Source organism: Cricetulus griseus, chromosome 3 (genome assembly GCF_003668045.3).
Source record: "Cricetulus griseus strain 17A/GY chromosome 3, alternate assembly CriGri-PICRH-1.0, whole genome shotgun sequence".
NCBI classification, from domain to species: Eukaryota; Metazoa; Chordata; class Mammalia; order Rodentia; family Cricetidae; genus Cricetulus; species Cricetulus griseus.
The window spans coordinates 72,446,708-72,463,324 of record NC_048596.1 but is presented as its reverse complement, the minus strand read 5'-3'; the positions used below and the strand labels follow the sequence as shown (position 1 = coordinate 72,463,324).

General features: G+C 49.2%; 1 long non-coding RNA gene across 1 annotated transcript; it reads left to right on the top strand.

Moving 5' to 3' along the window:
* The first annotated feature begins 3,366 nt into the window (after positions 1-3,366).
* LOC103162605 lies at positions 3,367-15,318 on the top strand. The gene is made up of 3 exons (XR_003483119.2): positions 3,367-3,630; positions 5,995-7,444; positions 14,756-15,318. It is a non-coding gene; the product is annotated as an uncharacterized LOC103162605 (long non-coding RNA).
* The last annotated feature ends 1,299 nt before the right edge of the window (positions 15,319-16,617 follow it).

Here is a 16,617-nt window from a genome sequence, read left to right as displayed (position 1 = left end):
GCCAAGCAATGACCATAGAAGCTACACTAGCATGGGGAATTGGAATGACCTTGTTGCAGCTCATGAAAGTTGGCAGATGTGGTACAGGTCCCTTCCCAGCCTTCTGCTCAGTCACTGGAGGATGAGAGCCTGCCACAGACCAGGATGGGAATACTGACACACAGCAATTGTTAAATAGTACAAATCAGAGATTTCCAAGTCCCCTCGGCCAGCTGTTAGCACAGCAGCAAGGAAGTGAGGAATGGTCCTTGCATCTCTGGCATCCTCCTGTAGGTGAAGGCTCCTTGATCATCAGGGTGGGAGGCAGTTGTGAATTCGGGGAGCCAGGACTTCCTGCTGGTTCTGAACAATGTCCATGATCATCCACCAGAGAAGCCACCTCATGGGGATGACCAGGGAATGCTTCTGACACTAGGAAGATTCAGTCAGTAAATACTGCAAACGCCACCTGAGAGGAGGTCCAACAGGCATTACAGGGAATGCCTGTCAGAGCAGTGGCTCTCAAAGCTGATTGCCCATTTGGAATCACCTCGGGAGAAAAGTACAAATCCTAGGCTGGGGCTGCTCAGTTGGTAGAGTGCTTCTATATCATGCAGAGTCCTGGGTTTGGTCCCCAGCACCATGGGAACTGGGTGAGGTGATCCCAGCACTTAGGATATGGAAGCAGAAGGATCAAAACTTCAAGGTCATCTTCAGCTACATAGGAAATTGGAAAGGCCAGCCTGGGCTACATGAAACCCTGTCTCAAGGCTGGGGGTGAGTGAGCACAGCCAAGAAGATAGCTCAGCCAATGGTAAAGTGCTCACATTGCTAACATGAGTACCTGAGGTCAAAACGCACCTCCCACAGGAAATTGGGTGGGCTGATGTGTGTTTGTATCCCTGCACCAAGAAGGCAGACACAGGAGGATCCCTGGAGCTCCCTGGCCATCTGGTCTCATCTAATTGGGAGCTCCAAACCAATGAGAGGCCCTGTCTCAAAGGAGGTGGATGTCATTCCTGAGGATGACACTCAAAATTGTCCCTTGGTACCTACACACACACACAACACACACACACACACACACACACACACACACAGAGAGAGAGAGAGAGAGAGAGAGAGAGAGAGAGAGAGAGAGAGAGACAGACAGACAGACAGACAGACAGACAGACGCACACACACAAAGTACTAATCTTGTACCTAGGTCCCAGTAGTCTTGGACTAAGCCTGGGCACCAGAATTTGTCAAACTTCAGGTGATTCTAAGATGCCGCTGGGGTTGATAGCCTCTGATTTACAGCAAAGGGCATCAGCTGGGAGCTTGTTATTTGGTTGTTATTTTTAAGCTTGTTGAGAGATATGAAATGGGTGCTCCTCTGTCTAGAGTAACAGCAAGGACACAAAAGTGGTTTCTTGGTCAGTGCCTTGTGTTGTAGTTGAGTTGGGCGCCCAGTATGAGGTTTGCCAAGGACCAGAACCATCCTCCTGGCCTTTGGGCTATCTGTTGCCATGGTGATAGGATGAGATCATGCATGACACAGGATGTATTTCTCAACCTCTCCACAGGCTCCAGGCTCTGTGCCAGGCCCCAGGGGACGCATGGTGAATAGGACACTGGGTTATTTCTATAGTGGAAGTCTCGGCCTGAAGAATCCAAGTGCCAACAAACACTCCTTAAATAAAAGTGTGACTTGGAGTCACAGGGAAAGAACAGGCGGCTGTGGGGGGAGATTATGGATACAGGGCTGAAAGATGGGATCCCATATGGGAGGGGACATCTCTTGTCATCAATGCACCTCGTCATCCAGGACTGTCCTGGCCTTAACAGTGAAAGTCTATGTCCGGAACAAAAAGAGACAGTTGGTCACCCTTAGTATGACAATGCCCTGCTGCGCTGAAGAGCCCCTCAGCTGATAAAGCCAGTGTTTCCTATGGGTTTCTGTGGTATTTGGGTACTTCTATTAATTTTTGGAGCTGTGTACCGATGATAAGGACTTGTCGTAGGTCCCAGGTGTCCCAAACAATGGGACCATGGAGAAATGAGAGCCGGGGTCCATCCTGAGTGAATACCTCCATGTCTACAGAGAAGAAAGGAGTTCCCCAGGCCCTGACCAGGTGCTAAAGTGGCCACCAGATCATGACAACTTCATGGGGCCCCCACAGATTTGTTGATCCATGTGACATTATGGAAGTCATCTCTCCAGGTAAATGGACTGCCTAGGAAGAAACCCAGCCACTAGTGAAGTGTAAGACAAACTCATTGTTACTTCCCCAGGAAAGATGGGCCACAGGCAGATTCTAATTGGGTATCTCAATGTCTCAGACACAAGTCACCCCTGGGAGACTCAGTGAATTTAATTGTACAGTGCTGGATAGCTGCTGCCCAGCCCCAGAGTGCCAGGAGGTGACAGAGAGCAGGCCTGCCATCCACTCCTCACCAGGACAGTGTCAGCAGCTAATCTTGCCATTTCCCTAGGCAGCTGAGGCCCTGAGTATGATTTTATCTCAAAACTGGTCTCAGCCACTGTATTAGTTCTCTAGAGGAACTAATACACTGTTAGGGTACTCTAGAGGAACAGAACTTATAGAATGAATATATATATGGGATTTATTAGAATGGCTTACAGGCTGGTATCCAGATAGTTGAACAATGCCTGTCTAACAACAATGTCCAATAATCCAATAGTTGTTCAGTCTGTGAGGCTGGATATCTTAGCTGGTCTTCAGTATGTGCCAGAATCCCAAAGAAGTAGGCTCTAGTGGAATGGATTTGCTAGTGAGAGTGAGAGCAAGCAGGCAGAGAACAAGCTTCCTTCTTCCATGTCCTTATATAGGCTGCCACCAGAAGGTGTGGCCCAGATTAAAGGTGCATCTCCCCACCTCAAAAGATCGGGATTAAAAGTGGGTCTTCCCACTCCAAATGATTTAATTAAGGGGAAAAAACAAAAACAAAAACAAAACTCCCTCACAGGTGTGCCCAGCTGTTTGGGTTTTAGTTAATTCAGAGTATAGTCAAGTTGACACCATGAACAGCCACCAACTACCAGGGTTTCTCATGGGTGAGCCAGGTGTGTCTGAATCTGCTCCTATTAAAATGCAGATTCCTGGCCTGTGCTCCACACTACTTCTCCGTGATCTCATTAAGTAGTACAGGCTGGTCTCAAACTTAAAATCCTCCTGCCTCCGCCTCCTGAGTGCATACTACATAGCTCCTTGGGTCCTCCTGAAGCTTGGCAGTGTGAGAGCTGGGCCTGTAGGGATGGTTATCCCAAGCAAGCTTTTCTGAAGAACATGGGGCCTTCTGTTTGGAGGATCCGAGCTCGCCAGCCTTGTATCTCTGACTGAAAACTCTCCCACAAACTTTGCCAGGATCCCAGGGCTCATTGCTAGAAAGGGGCGTGGCCTTTGGGACTAGTCACTGTGAGTCATTTAACCATGGGAACCACCAAGGGAGAGAGGAAGCAGCCAGCTCCCCCCAGAAGCCTCCATGGTGCAGGATTAACTTGGAGCCCAGTCCCCAGGTGGCTTCCCACACCTTTCTTGGGCTGAACATGAGGCAAACGACCTTGTCCAAGTTCTACTGGGAAGTGGGACACTCAGCACATCGGTCTTCATCCCCACCATGGACAACCTGGCCTCCTGTCCACAGGTTTGTTTCTTCCTCCCCACCCACAGCCACTTAACCCTTGTGCAGTGGGTAGCTGTTGGGAAGCAGTTTCTCCTTAGGTCTCAAAGTCAAGGGGTTGTCCATTTGCAGTGGAGAATCCCCTGTGAATCAAAAAGAAAACTCAAGTCTGGCTGCCATGTGTTCCCATCATGAGGTCCTGACACAGGCTTGTGCACTGATGAGTATCGAAGTGCTCATGGGAGACAGGGGCAGTCATGTGACCAATTCAATTCTTTGGTTCCTTTTGGCCCACTCATGGCTTCATAATAAGAGAACGGTGTATGAAAACTGGCCCTCCTCCCCCAGTGAGTCTTCCTCTCACCGTTGTTTCTATAGCTATGATTTTTAATGGTGTTTTAGAATAATAATATTAAAAACTCTCTTTGCCCATTCGCCTGTCTAGAAGGCATCTGTGGACGGATGACAGTGTTGTGCACTTGAGCTCTTCATAGAAAAGCCTTGCTTCTTGCTTCAAGTATGCCCTTTTCTCAGCCAATGTCCACGGACTTGTAATGAGAACCTTCTCAGCTTTTGCTGATCTGGAGACAGGCCTCTTCGATAGACAGGGTGGTCCCAGCCCTGCTTCACAATCTCCTTTAGAGAGGAGAACTCCTGAGTATCACCCAGACTGTTCAGGAGGATGGTTCCATCCTTTGTTCATCCTTCAGCTTGAACCACTAGGTTCTAGGACCCCTCACCTGCCTCAGGACCAAGTCTGGCAGCAGCCTCAGGGCTGGTGTCCTGAAATGCTCTCTGGGAGGGGTGGGCAGCAAGAAGCCCACCACATGGACACAGACAGGTCTCAGTGGTGTGCACGCCTGTCAGGCACTACCCATGATGCTGGCCATGTACTCTGGGGACATGTGTATGACACTTCTTTGCATTAGAGACACAAGTTGGGACCTATCTTGGAGCTGAGGTTAGCTCCTGAAGAAGCTGATACCAGGAAGTTTCCGTGCTTCTTCAAGAAGCCAAGCCCCTCTGTTGAAATCCATCATTTTCTTCTGTGTCCTGACCTTCCTTAAAAAGCTAAAATCATTGGCTTCATGTTGGGGGATATTTGATCACACTGTTTGCATTTGTTTTAATTAAATAAAATTAATCTTGGATCAAGAGGTTGAGTTAGCAACTAGTTGACAGAAAATAATCATAGAGCCTCAGAGGGGATCTGGGAAAGATAAGAGACAGGAAGTAGAAGGGTTTGGAATGGCAGTTTTTTTGTGGCTTGGCCAAGTGGAAGCACAGGTCTTCTGTGGACTCCAGCAAGGAAAGAGGGTTAACTAGCTGCTACTCAGCCTCTCTGAGCTTTCAGGCTTTCACCCCATCCTTTGATCTCACATCTTATTCATAATCAGAACGATAGTGATTTAGTTAAAGCTACCTTTAGTGGCAGGGACTGTCCAGTGTCTGCAGAAGCAGAATTCTCTCCAGGCTGCGGCTCGAGTGGCCGCTGCTAGAGAAGCAGGCCAGTAACTGCAGAGCAATTGCTGGCTGAGATAGCAATGGATTAAGGCACAGCCACTGTGCTGAAGTTAAAACAACAGCTCCACATCAGAATCATCAGCTCCACTCAACACCATCGACCTACTCATTGAGCTGCTGACCCCAACACAGAGCAGACAACAGACACAGCCTCCTGCAGCCAGGCACCCTAAGCCTCAACAAAGGGAGTGGCTTTTAGAGGTTCTGAGAGAGAAAGAAAAGCACAATCCAAGAACACTGGGCTCTTCTCTTGGGCTGCTGTGTGCTTGCTTTTCTGGCTGTCTCCTCATCTCCTTCCAAGGAGTTTCCCATGATTCCCTGAGATAGGACCTTCTAACGGCTTAGATTTTGCTGTGAAAGGCCTTTGTGTATTTGGCAGCCTTATCATGTCTTCCTCCACATCCCAGTCTGGGAGCCTCACCCCTGGGCCACCTTCCAGCCACCAGCTGTTGAAACTCACAGTTGTGCTGGCCAGATCTTGCACAGACACATGAGGTCCTTCCTCTGGCCCAAACTGAAAAGTGACTTAACATGTCACAAGATAGCTCACGGGAGCAAAGAAGACATTTCCCCCGTCCATCAAGATACCACTTCTATAACAGAGCCCAAGTAAGTGTTCTCCATTAGAAGGGCATTGTGGCAGCTGGGTGATGGTGGTGCAGGTCTTTAATCCCAGCACTTGGGAGGCAGAGGCAGGCAGATCTCTGAGCTCCAAGACAGCCTGATCTACAGAGTGAGTTCCAGAACAGCCAGGACTACACAGAGAAATCCTGTCTCAGGAAAGAAAAAAAAAAAGTGTGTGGGGTGTGTGTGGCTACTGGCATTGTTATAATAACTCTAGTATCCAATGGTTCCTTTTTTCAGGGACGTTTTGCACTGATGAATGAATGTGGTTCCGTTCCCAATGACAACAGCTTCTGCCAATGCTGCTCTGAACCGCTCATGTTCCATTTACCATGTCACGGCCAAATTGTGTGCAGCCACAACCATGGTTGCTTTATAAAGAGAAAGTTGTGGATGTAACGGTGCAGGTCGTTCCTTCTGAGGAGGCACTGACCTTGTTCACACATGTGTGACCATTACCTAAAAGATGGCCATACTGGCCGCCGTGGCCTTGTTGGGTTCCAACCCACCCAAATCTGGCCCCCAGAACTTCCAACACATGCCCCAGCTCTGGCGGGCAATGCATAAAGTGGCTATCCAGGTCATCAGCTTTTGAACCCAAACCCAACAGATGACTCCAGTAGAGTTTCAGCCACAGGGACAAAGGTGACAAAGGCCACCATGCCTGGAGGCATCAGTACCTGCCTCCCGATGAGCTTCCTACACAAGAAGCAGACTCCTTAGAGAGCACTGTTCAACTTTCATGTAGGATTGCCAGCAAAGACGGTGGCCAGATCCAGAGCCCAAGACTGCTTAATTAATTAATTAATTAATTAATTAATTAATTACTGTGTGGTCTTGAGCAGACTACTGTTGTCCTTCACCTGTCAGAAGTCCACCAGGTGACTTCTTGAGGACTCCGAGAGAACGTGGGATTCCCAGCACCCAAGTCTGTGGCCTGGAGAACCTTGTCCCTGGATACCTCTGGATCCTTTTTGATAAGGAGTAAGGAAAGCATCGGACCTGAAATGCATTCACACACCCTGTGTCAATGTGCTCCCAGCAAGCACTTTAGTGGAGGAGAGAGTGCCCGGTAGGGGATGGGAGTTTGGGGCTCCTGTCCCTCAGCGTGAGCTCTGGGATCCATACCACATCTCCTGTGTGAGACTTGAATCATATTACTCTTCCCTGAGTAATATTCCCCGAGTACACATTTCCTAATTGGAGGAAGAGTTGAGACTTTCACTGGAAATGGGTCAATAGGTATAGGCGCTGCCTTGTAAGGGGGTGGAGTGAGGAGTTCCTCTATACCTGAGGAATGGTCTTTCCTGGGATGGGGAGGAATCTCTGGACTTCAGCACTGAGGAGCCAATCGACAGGCAGTGGCCTTTCTAGATGGGTGAAAGGAAATCCCCTTGGCCATCCATAGTCTCCACAAGGCTAGAGAAGACTCTCCCCATGTTTGGTGGAGTTCCAGTCTCCAGGCTGGATGTCTCAGCTAGTCTTCAGTAGAAGCTGGAATCCCAATGAAAGAGACTGTAATGCCAGTAAAGAAATGGACTTGCTAGCAAGGCGAGAGCAAGCAGGCAGAGAACAGAAGCTTCCTTCCTCCATGTGAAGGCTCTGTGAGTTAGACTGAGGAAAGAGAGACTAGCAAGAGAAAGCATGCACGAGAGGATGGGCACCTCACCCTACACTTGGGAGCACTCAGGTGAGTAAGTTAGAATTTGGCCAAATTCCATCGAAGTACCTTAACCAGAGAATACTTAATTTTCAGAGACTTGACAAGACAAGGAACGGCACTTTGAGGTGTGGGAAAACAAATACGTGAGCAAACTAAGTTAGAACAGTGAGGATAGGCAATGCTTTCCTATACAGATTCCTCAGATGGTGTTCTTCAAGATGTAAAGATATCCCTGGTAGAGCAGAGATGGGACACTTTTACAAACCCCGTCCAACAGTAAAATGGAGGTGGCTCAACACGTAGCAGCACTTACAAACCTAGCCCGGGTTTAGTGGAAAGGCATAGAGTTGTGCTTAGATCCACTTCTCCATTGCCTTGAGCTCCGACTAACCCTCATGCTAAAGGGACACATTCTGCCACCCTCAGACTGTCCTTACTACCGTGATATGACCCTTTTCTTCCACCATCTCAAGAGTTTGCCCAGACAGCAAGCTAATCATCCTTTCACACCGCCTGCATACAGAGATGGGGACCCGAAGTGACAGGGGAATACTGTGAGCTGATTTAACCTGTCCAGTGTGAAGAAAAACACACTGAATGAATGAGCTCCAAGAGGAAAGAGTGATTTGTGAATGACTCTCTTTGGGAGTTAGTGGGCCTGAGAGACTGATGATAGCTTGTAGGTGAGTGATTAGATGAGTGGATGAATGGATGTGTGGCCGTGGTCCTATGAACAAGACATGTCCTATACACAGGTACATGGATGAAAAGGTGGGTAGATGGGAGAGATCTGTTGCATGTCTGATGCATAGATGGATGCATAGATGCATGGATGAATGGATAGAACAGTGGATAATACATGCATGTATGCATGGGTGGTTGGATCATACATGCATGGGTTGATGATGCACACATATATGGGATTGATGTCTGTCTGTCTGTCTGTCTGGCTGGCTGGCTGAATGGATGGGGGAACAAATGGATAAAGCATGCATGGGTGGACAGCTAGGTGGGTGACACATGCATGGATGGATGTGTGGATGCACTGATAAATGTATGAGTGTGTGGATAGATGGATGGTTCAAGCATGGATGGGCGGGTGGGTGGGTAGAGGGCTATGGTCCTAAGAACAAGACCTGCTCGATCTGCATTCACAGTGGGGATCAGAGTGGACTTTCCTCAAAAACTGTCCAAACTTTAGTCTGGGGTCTTGTGACCACACTGGTGGCACTGGCCCAGCAGAGTCAGTTAATTCTGGTCCGTGTTCATGGTGTGGGATCCTGTACCTCCAAGCACTTCCATGTAGTTCTCTCCATTGTAATAATGTGAGCACAGAGTGAACATTCTGAGTTGGAGTGGAGTGGAGTGACCTCAGTCACTATGGCAAGTCCTTTCTCTTCTAAAGGATCCAGCAGGGGCAAAGCATTCAGCAGGCTTCCACTAATCGTTCCGGAAGTTTCTGTGACTCACAAAGCAAAGGAGAAGAATTAGAACTGGGCCTAAATCCTCTCTGGAGGTGGGAGCACTTTTCTGGGAAGTCTGTCTCCAGCCCTGAGAAGCAAGGAAAGGCACTTTGTTTTTCATTTATTATTTTTCTAAGATTACATTTTTGTTTTTTAAATGATGTTTACATGTGTGTGCATATTTGAGCAGGTGCCAATGGAATCTAGAAGAGGGTGTCAGATCCCCTGGAGCTGGAGTTATAGAGAGCTGTGAGCTTCCAACATGGGTGCTGGGAACTGAACTTGGGTCATTCTGCAAGAGCAGTACATACTCTTAACCACTGAGCCATCTCTCCAGTCTCCTGCTTTTTTATTTTTGTGAGTCAGTCTCAAATAGCCCAGGCTGGCCTCGAGCTCAATATGTATCCAAGGATGACCTTGAATTTCTGATTCTTCTGACTCTATCTCCCAAGTTCTATAGCACACAGGATTGAGTTCAATGTCACCAGGAAGCTTTTTTCCAAAGTTGTACTGTACTTAAATATTCCTAAAATAAACCACCCGGTGTCAGGTTAGAGTTTGAACCAACACAGTTACTGAGTCCTGTTGAAACAGATTTCCTTCTTGCCTCACATGGATTATTACTCTGCTGGCCCTGGTGGTTGCAGAGATCCCCACAGGCTGGGATTTGAACTCTGTACCATCTGGTCTATGGAGGATAAGTAGCACTGATATTGTACTGTTGCCTCCTGTACTTAGCAACAGGAGGCCCACACATTCTCCCCCTACCACTTCACTGTCCTGGCATTGTCTGTCCATGAACATCAGCTTTTCTTTCTCATCTACCTCACCCTGGACCTCACAAGAGCATCTCACCTCTGAGCTATAGACCCTGTGTCATAGCTGTCTCCTGCCTGAACAGCTGCTGACCTTGTTCCTTCATCCTTTGCCCCTGCTGTCAATCACAGAACTATTCATACATCCCCCTCCAAATCCCAATGGGGGCAGGGGCTGTAAGTAGGCTAGCCTAGCACATGCAAGGGAGGTCCCGTCTGAGAGTGAGAGTTCTCAGGGGAATGAGGGCTGCCCTACATAGTGGTTCTGTTCGGGTAGAAACTGGCCCCAAGGTCATGTCAGAGGGCTGCCAACCCATCCCCTGGATGCTATGTTAGTTTCTCATTGATGTGGCAAGATATCTGACATAAGCCAAGGGGGGGATTTATTTAGGGTTTGTGGCTTCAAAGGCGGTTTTGGTCCATGGTTGACTGATGAGGAGGGTGTCATGAAGGGGCGGGGTTCTGTGGCAGAGAAGGCTACCAACATCATGACATCCAGGAAGCAGTGGCAGATAGCAAGGGGCAAGGGACAGGATGCAACATTCAGAGGCATACTCCCAGTGAACTACTTCCCCCAACCAGGTCACATCCTTCAAATTTCCCAGTACCCTTTCAAGCTGAAGACCAAACACAGAACACGTGAACCTTGGGGTTCTAGCTTGAGTCTCCATGTTGTGATAAAACACTCTGAACAAAAGCAACTTGAGGAGTAGATTGTTTTAGCTTGAACTTTCAGGAGAGTCCGTAACGGCGGGGAAGATATGCCCTGGTGCCGGAGCAGGAAGCTGTCTGATCCACATTGTCACCCACACACAGGAGGGAGAGGGAGGGAGCAGGAAGCGGGGCAAGGCTGGGAACCTTCAAAGCTTATCCCCAGAAACACACCTTCCCCAGCAAGGTTCCACCTCTTCAAGATCCTATATCCTCCGGGAAACAGCGGGGGAATAAGTCTTTCCCTACATAAGCCTATGAGGGACATTTCTCACTCGAACCTAGACAAGCGTCTGTCATAGGCACAATCCCTGATGTTCTACACACACACACTGATGTACCAAATAGTGCCCCTGATGTTGCCAGTAGCACACTGTGTCTGTGCTCTCCCAAGGCCGGGTCAGCCAGCAGAGCAGTGGGCGGGGTCTCCACATAGGCATGGGGTTACTTTCTCATGCCTTCCCCCTCTCCCTTCTGCTCCCTCAAAGCCAGAATGACGGGTGTGTGGGGCTGCAGGGACCAGCTGCAGGGACTCCTAAAAGCAAGCTCATTTTGTCATTATTTTTAAGTGTTTGATCACTGTAGTACATTATAAATCAAAAAGTACTGAAGTTCTCAAATTACCCCTCCACCTCCCTGTTCAACTCTATAGCTCCTCCAATGCCTCAATTTTAGGCATCTCACCTCCATAACCATACGAGAATGACTGTGTTGTTTGAAGCCAATAAACTTGTGGTAAATGCTAGTGCCGCTATAGGAAGCTAAAAACAATATTCCTTTAAACAAGAAAAGAGTATACTTTATAAGCTCAATGTTTTATTATCTAAGTCATCATGTTTCCCTTATATATTTCCCTTGGGATTTGTAGATTGTCAGTTAAGTTACATTTGAAAACCCCTGCCATTGCCCTGCAAGCCAGAGCAAACACAGGGAGCCTGCTTGGCCCACTCTTGCCAGAGAAAAGAACGATCAGGGGCCTGATGTGGTGTTCGGGGCAGGGTTTTGAGCCAAAACAGCTGGAGCTTCACCAGGCTCTGCAGCCCACTGGCTCCATGAACTGGGGCAAGCTGCTAACATTCCTGGTGTTTCAGATATTGTCTGAATTGTAGAACCCTGTCACTTCAGGGTTCATGTGCTGGAGGTTTGGTCCTCAGTGTAGTGGTACCGAAGGGTGGTGGAACCTCTAAGAGGTGGCACCTAGTGAAAGAACATTAGATCCCTGGGCACCATCCTTGGAAGGAACTAATACCACTCCCTGATGTAAGTTAGGGGGTGGGGTGATGGCTCAGTGGGTATGAAAGACCCCCAAAGAGGTACTTTCGTAGGAGGAGACCCCCGTACTCAGGAACCAGCGAGACCACGATTTTGGATGCAAATTGCAAGAGGCTTTATTGAGGAGACGGGTACCCGGGAGACTTAGCTTTTCTGAGGCCAAGCGCGCCGAGCCAAGGGAAAGGGGTCCTTATATAGGGAAAAAGGCGCAAGCTAGAAGCAGGGATTCTATTGGATAATTCTAATGAGGCATTGTACAGAGCTATTCCTATTGGTCAATGTAAATGAGGCGCTATACAGGGTTATTCAAATGAGGCGAAGTATAGAGTCATTCAAATGAGGTGAAACACAGAGTCTTTCAAATGAGGCGAAATACAGAATCATTTCTATTGGATGGTTCAAATGAGACACAGAGCCATTCCAGATCAGCATATTCTCAAGGTCTGGTGTCTGGTACAACAGACTCAATTCCCCCCCCTCCGCGTCCAGATGGCTGACCTTGGGGGCGGAGACCTTGGGACGGAGTGTTTCTCATCAGGTGGGGGTGTGGGGGCGGGGCCCCGGGCCGGCCTAACTGGTGCTCTCGCCCTCGGGCCAACGCACCTGGTGCTCGCCCTGGGCCGGCCCACCTGGTGCTCGTTGCTCGGCCCCAGCCCCGAGGCGCGGTGCCAGGCGGGGCGGGCCGGGGGCGCGAGCCCTGCCGGGGTGAAGGCTTGGGAGGCCCCGGCAGCTCCGCGGCCCCCGTGTCCTTGGCCTTGGAGGCGGCTCCCCGCTCGCAGCTCCTGGACAAGCAGCACCGCTGCTCTCCCAGCTCAAGTTCCCCTTCCAGGCGCCGCCCGCGCTGCATTCTCCAGCCCCTGGCCGAACCCTGGCCCTGCCCTGCTCAGTCCCCGCCACGCTGCCCTCAGTCAACTGCTCCTCCCGCCTGCTCCAGAGAGAACACCCAGCACCGGCACAGGCGGGGAAGACAGAGGGGCAGGGGGCATGCAGAAGCATTCCGAGCGGGTCTTTCAGGTAAAAGGCTTGCTACACAATCCTAGCGAACTGAATTCAGACTCCTAGAAAACACACACACACACACACACACACACACACACAAGCCAGACACAATGGCGCTTACCTGTATTCCAGGTGCTCCTACAAGAAGACAGAAGGAAGAGACAGGTGGAGCTCATGGGTAACTAGCCAGGTGTATGCAATGGCAAAGAATAAGATTCCCTGTCTCAAACAAGATAGAAGGCAAGGATGGACACCTGAGGTTGCCCAATAACCTCCATATATTTCCTGGCATGTGCATATCCCCTCCCCCAATGCACCACACACGCGTGCGCGCGCGCGCGCACACACACACACACACACACACACACACACACACACATGCTGGGGGTTAAAATAGTAAAATAAAAAAGAGTGGGTATGTGTCATGGACAGGGATGGTACCTCCAGAACAGCTGCTGTTAAGGAAGCCGGGTTTCCCCTTTCACTATCTTGCTTCAGCTCTTGCCACATCCTTGACCATTTTATATACCGTGTCATCAACCATTTTATGGATAGCACGAGGTCCTCACCAGATGTGGCTTGGACTTTCTTACCTCCACAACCATTCTCCACAATAAACTTTTCTTTACAGTTTACCCAGCTTTAGGCATTTTGTTATAGCAATACAAAGCAGACCAAGATCGTTCTCTAATATCCAATCTCTTCATCTCTAGCATTTCAACATTTATTCCACAGTTGACCCAGACTGCCTCCCTCACTTACCATCTGTGTAACTTTGGACAAGTTTCTTAATCTCTCTGAGTCTGGGTCCTCGTCTGTCCAGCGGCTCTCACAGCAGCCGTTCCTTTTTCTAATTCGAGAAACGCGAAGCCTTGTGCATGAGTGGTGAGTTCCCCTAATCTGAGGTAGCACTGGTGCAGATGTGGAACCCTTCAGCTCATCAAGGGAACCCGAAGGTTCTCCCTGGAGCCACTCAAATGGTCCTAATCCCAAAGAAGACACTTGATGTCCATTTAGACGTGGAGGAAACTCAGGGAGCCATCAAGGGCCTGGAGGTTGACACCTGTCTTTCCATGAGAGTGTGCAAGGCCACCAGAAAATGCTACCCTTGGTCATTTGCTTCCTCCTGGGATACACCAGGGAGTGAGTGTGTCCCATAGTGAGTGGTACAGATAACTGAACCAGAGTGACTGGCATCCCAGGGCCTCTGGGGAAGACAGGATAGGCAGGGAATCTCTTCCTTGTTCCTGCTGAGGACAGTCATTCATGCCAAACTGCCCCCAGGGGACATCACCTGCCTCCTTAGGGAAGAAAATGGCCCAGAGGACAGCTCAAGGAACTTACCCTCAACATCTCCTTCATCAGCTCGCTCTCAGTCTCTTCTTCCCCGTTGCTGACTGTGTCCCTGTCTCTGTCTCCCTGGGGTCTCAGACTCTGTGTCCTTCCTTCCCGGCTAAACTTCCCTTCAGCAGCCCCCTTCACCCTGGAATTCTTCTCTCTGAAGAGACATCCATCCCCCACCATGTGCCAAGCCCCAGCCCTTAGTGATGCCCAGGAAGACAGTCTGGGAACCCAGAGGCCAAGTCACAGAAGCCCTGGTGAAACTCTCTGGGACTTCCATCTGCCACAGCTCTGCTGACTCCATTTGGCCACTGGGTGGATTTTCTTCTAAGACACAATGCATAGTGTTAGCATGTGCTTCAGACAGCAACCAGCACCCTCCCCTCCCCTCCAGCTTGCCTTCCTTCTGGTCTGTGGGATCTGAGGGAAGAAGTCAGGCTTTCTGGTTGTGTCTCACCTAAGGCCGCTGTGTTTGGGGGATGAATTATCCAGGGACACAAGGATGGGGTACTCGGGAGACCCTCCTCATCTACAAAAATATCCAGACTTCTGCTGGGCTGGGAACAAAGTCAGGATTGCTACCAAGTGAGCTTGACGCCAGCCTGGGCCACACTAAAACATAAAAGTCCCCTGGTCAAACCTTTGACCTTCTGCTGCCATTCCCTGTCATTTTGTTCTGTGGCACACATCCCTCCCCAGAGGCTTTGACGTCGTTATAGGTCACACCTCTTCTACAGGACACAACACAAACAGCAGAAAGGACAGCCTCTGGACAGTGCAAGCCTGATTTAGACAACTGCCAAGCAGCAACAGGAGAGAATGGAGGACTGCAGACTGGCAGCAGTAGCAGCAGCAGCCAGCTTTGGAGACAAACTCATTGTGCCGCTGATACAGGAAAGCCTTGAACAAAGTTTTCTCAAGATTGAAGTCTGCATAAGCACTGAGGTATGGCGGAAAGGGTTCAGAACAATGTGTCAGGGCCCGAGGCTCACTGCAGATCTCCGTTGAGGTGGGGGGACATGAGTCACAAGATGTCTGCCCCTCAGCTTCTGTCCTAAAAGAATGATGAGTTAGCCCAGCTGAAACCTCCAGAGCTTACAACACCTACAGTAAGCTTTGCACGGTTAGTAGCATCTTGAAGTCTTATTCCTATGCCACGAGAGGAAAGGGCCCAGCAGACGGGTTTGATCTCTTAAGGAGCTATGATTTCTTTTTTTTTTTTTTTAAGATTTTATTTATTTATTATGTATACAACATTCTGCTTCCATGTATATCTACACACCAGAAGAGGGCACCAGATCTCATTACGGATGGTTGTGAGTTACCATGTGGTTGCTGGGAATTGAACTCAGGACCTCTGGAAGAGCAGTCAGTGCTCTTAACCTCCGAGTCATCTCTCCAGCCCAGGAGCTATGATTTCTATAGCCTGAACTTGAGCAAAACCGGCGCAGTAGAACTGTAACAATAACTCTTTCCACCAAGCTGCCTGAGCCCTGCCGCCGCTACATGGGCACCTGAAATAACATACAGAGTCTTATATTAATTACAATGCTGCTGGCCAGTGACTAGGATTTCTTATCTGCTAGCTCAGTCTTAATTATCAACCATAAGCATTAATCTATATATTTTATAAAGACTTATCTGACCGAGGATGCTGGCGGCATGCGTCCTCTCTTGTCGGACTCACATAGAACATCCCTCCCTTCCATTTCATTCCATAAAGTCACCCAAAGAATGCCAAACAATAACCAAAGAATGGTTATTTCCCTACTCTGATGCCACACAGAAGCCTGGGGACACAGGTGGGCCTTTCCTGAGTTCCCTGCAAGGCTGTCTAAAAAACTGTATTCAGTGTCCTGCTCCTCCCTTCATCTTGTTCCATCACTCCGACTTCCTTGGGCCCATTCTTGTTTTTTTTTGTTTTGTTTGTTTGTTTGTTTGTTTTTCAAGACAGGGTTTCTCTGTGGCTTTGGAGGCTGTCCTGGAACTAGCTCTTGTAGACCAGGCTGGTATCGAACTCACAAAGATCCACCTGCCTCTGTCTCCCAAGTGCTGGGATTAAAGGCGTGAGCCACCAACGCCCGGCCCAGGGCCCATTCTTGTTAGACCAGGTAATCTCTAAGCCAATCTCTCTTAGATGAGCTTCCAAGTTAGTTTGTTTGGTTTTTCTTTTTCATCTATAGCCCAAACACTCCAGAATTGCACCTGTGATTTTTCCTAAACCCATTCTTTGAATGGGCCACAAGTTAAACCATAGAAGGTTTCATTTCTTGCTTGCAATTCAGGCTGTCTTCTGTCCCACTGTTTGCTTCCAAGAGGCACCCCAGTCCTCCTTAGCCTCCCTCCCTCCCTCCAACATAACCAAAGTTGAAAGCAGAACTTCACAACAGTACCCTTCCTCAGCTTGGGGTTCGTACCATGGAGAGAAGAAAGCTGTGACTGCCTCACCCTCCTCCCTCAGTCCTGAGCTTGGAACACCATCAGCAGCGACCATGCTGAGGCAGGCAGATGGGTACATGAGGACAGGACAGATGTAATTAGCAGCATCCTTTCTTTGTGTGTGCAGAATAGATAGCAGGATGCCACCACCCACACTATG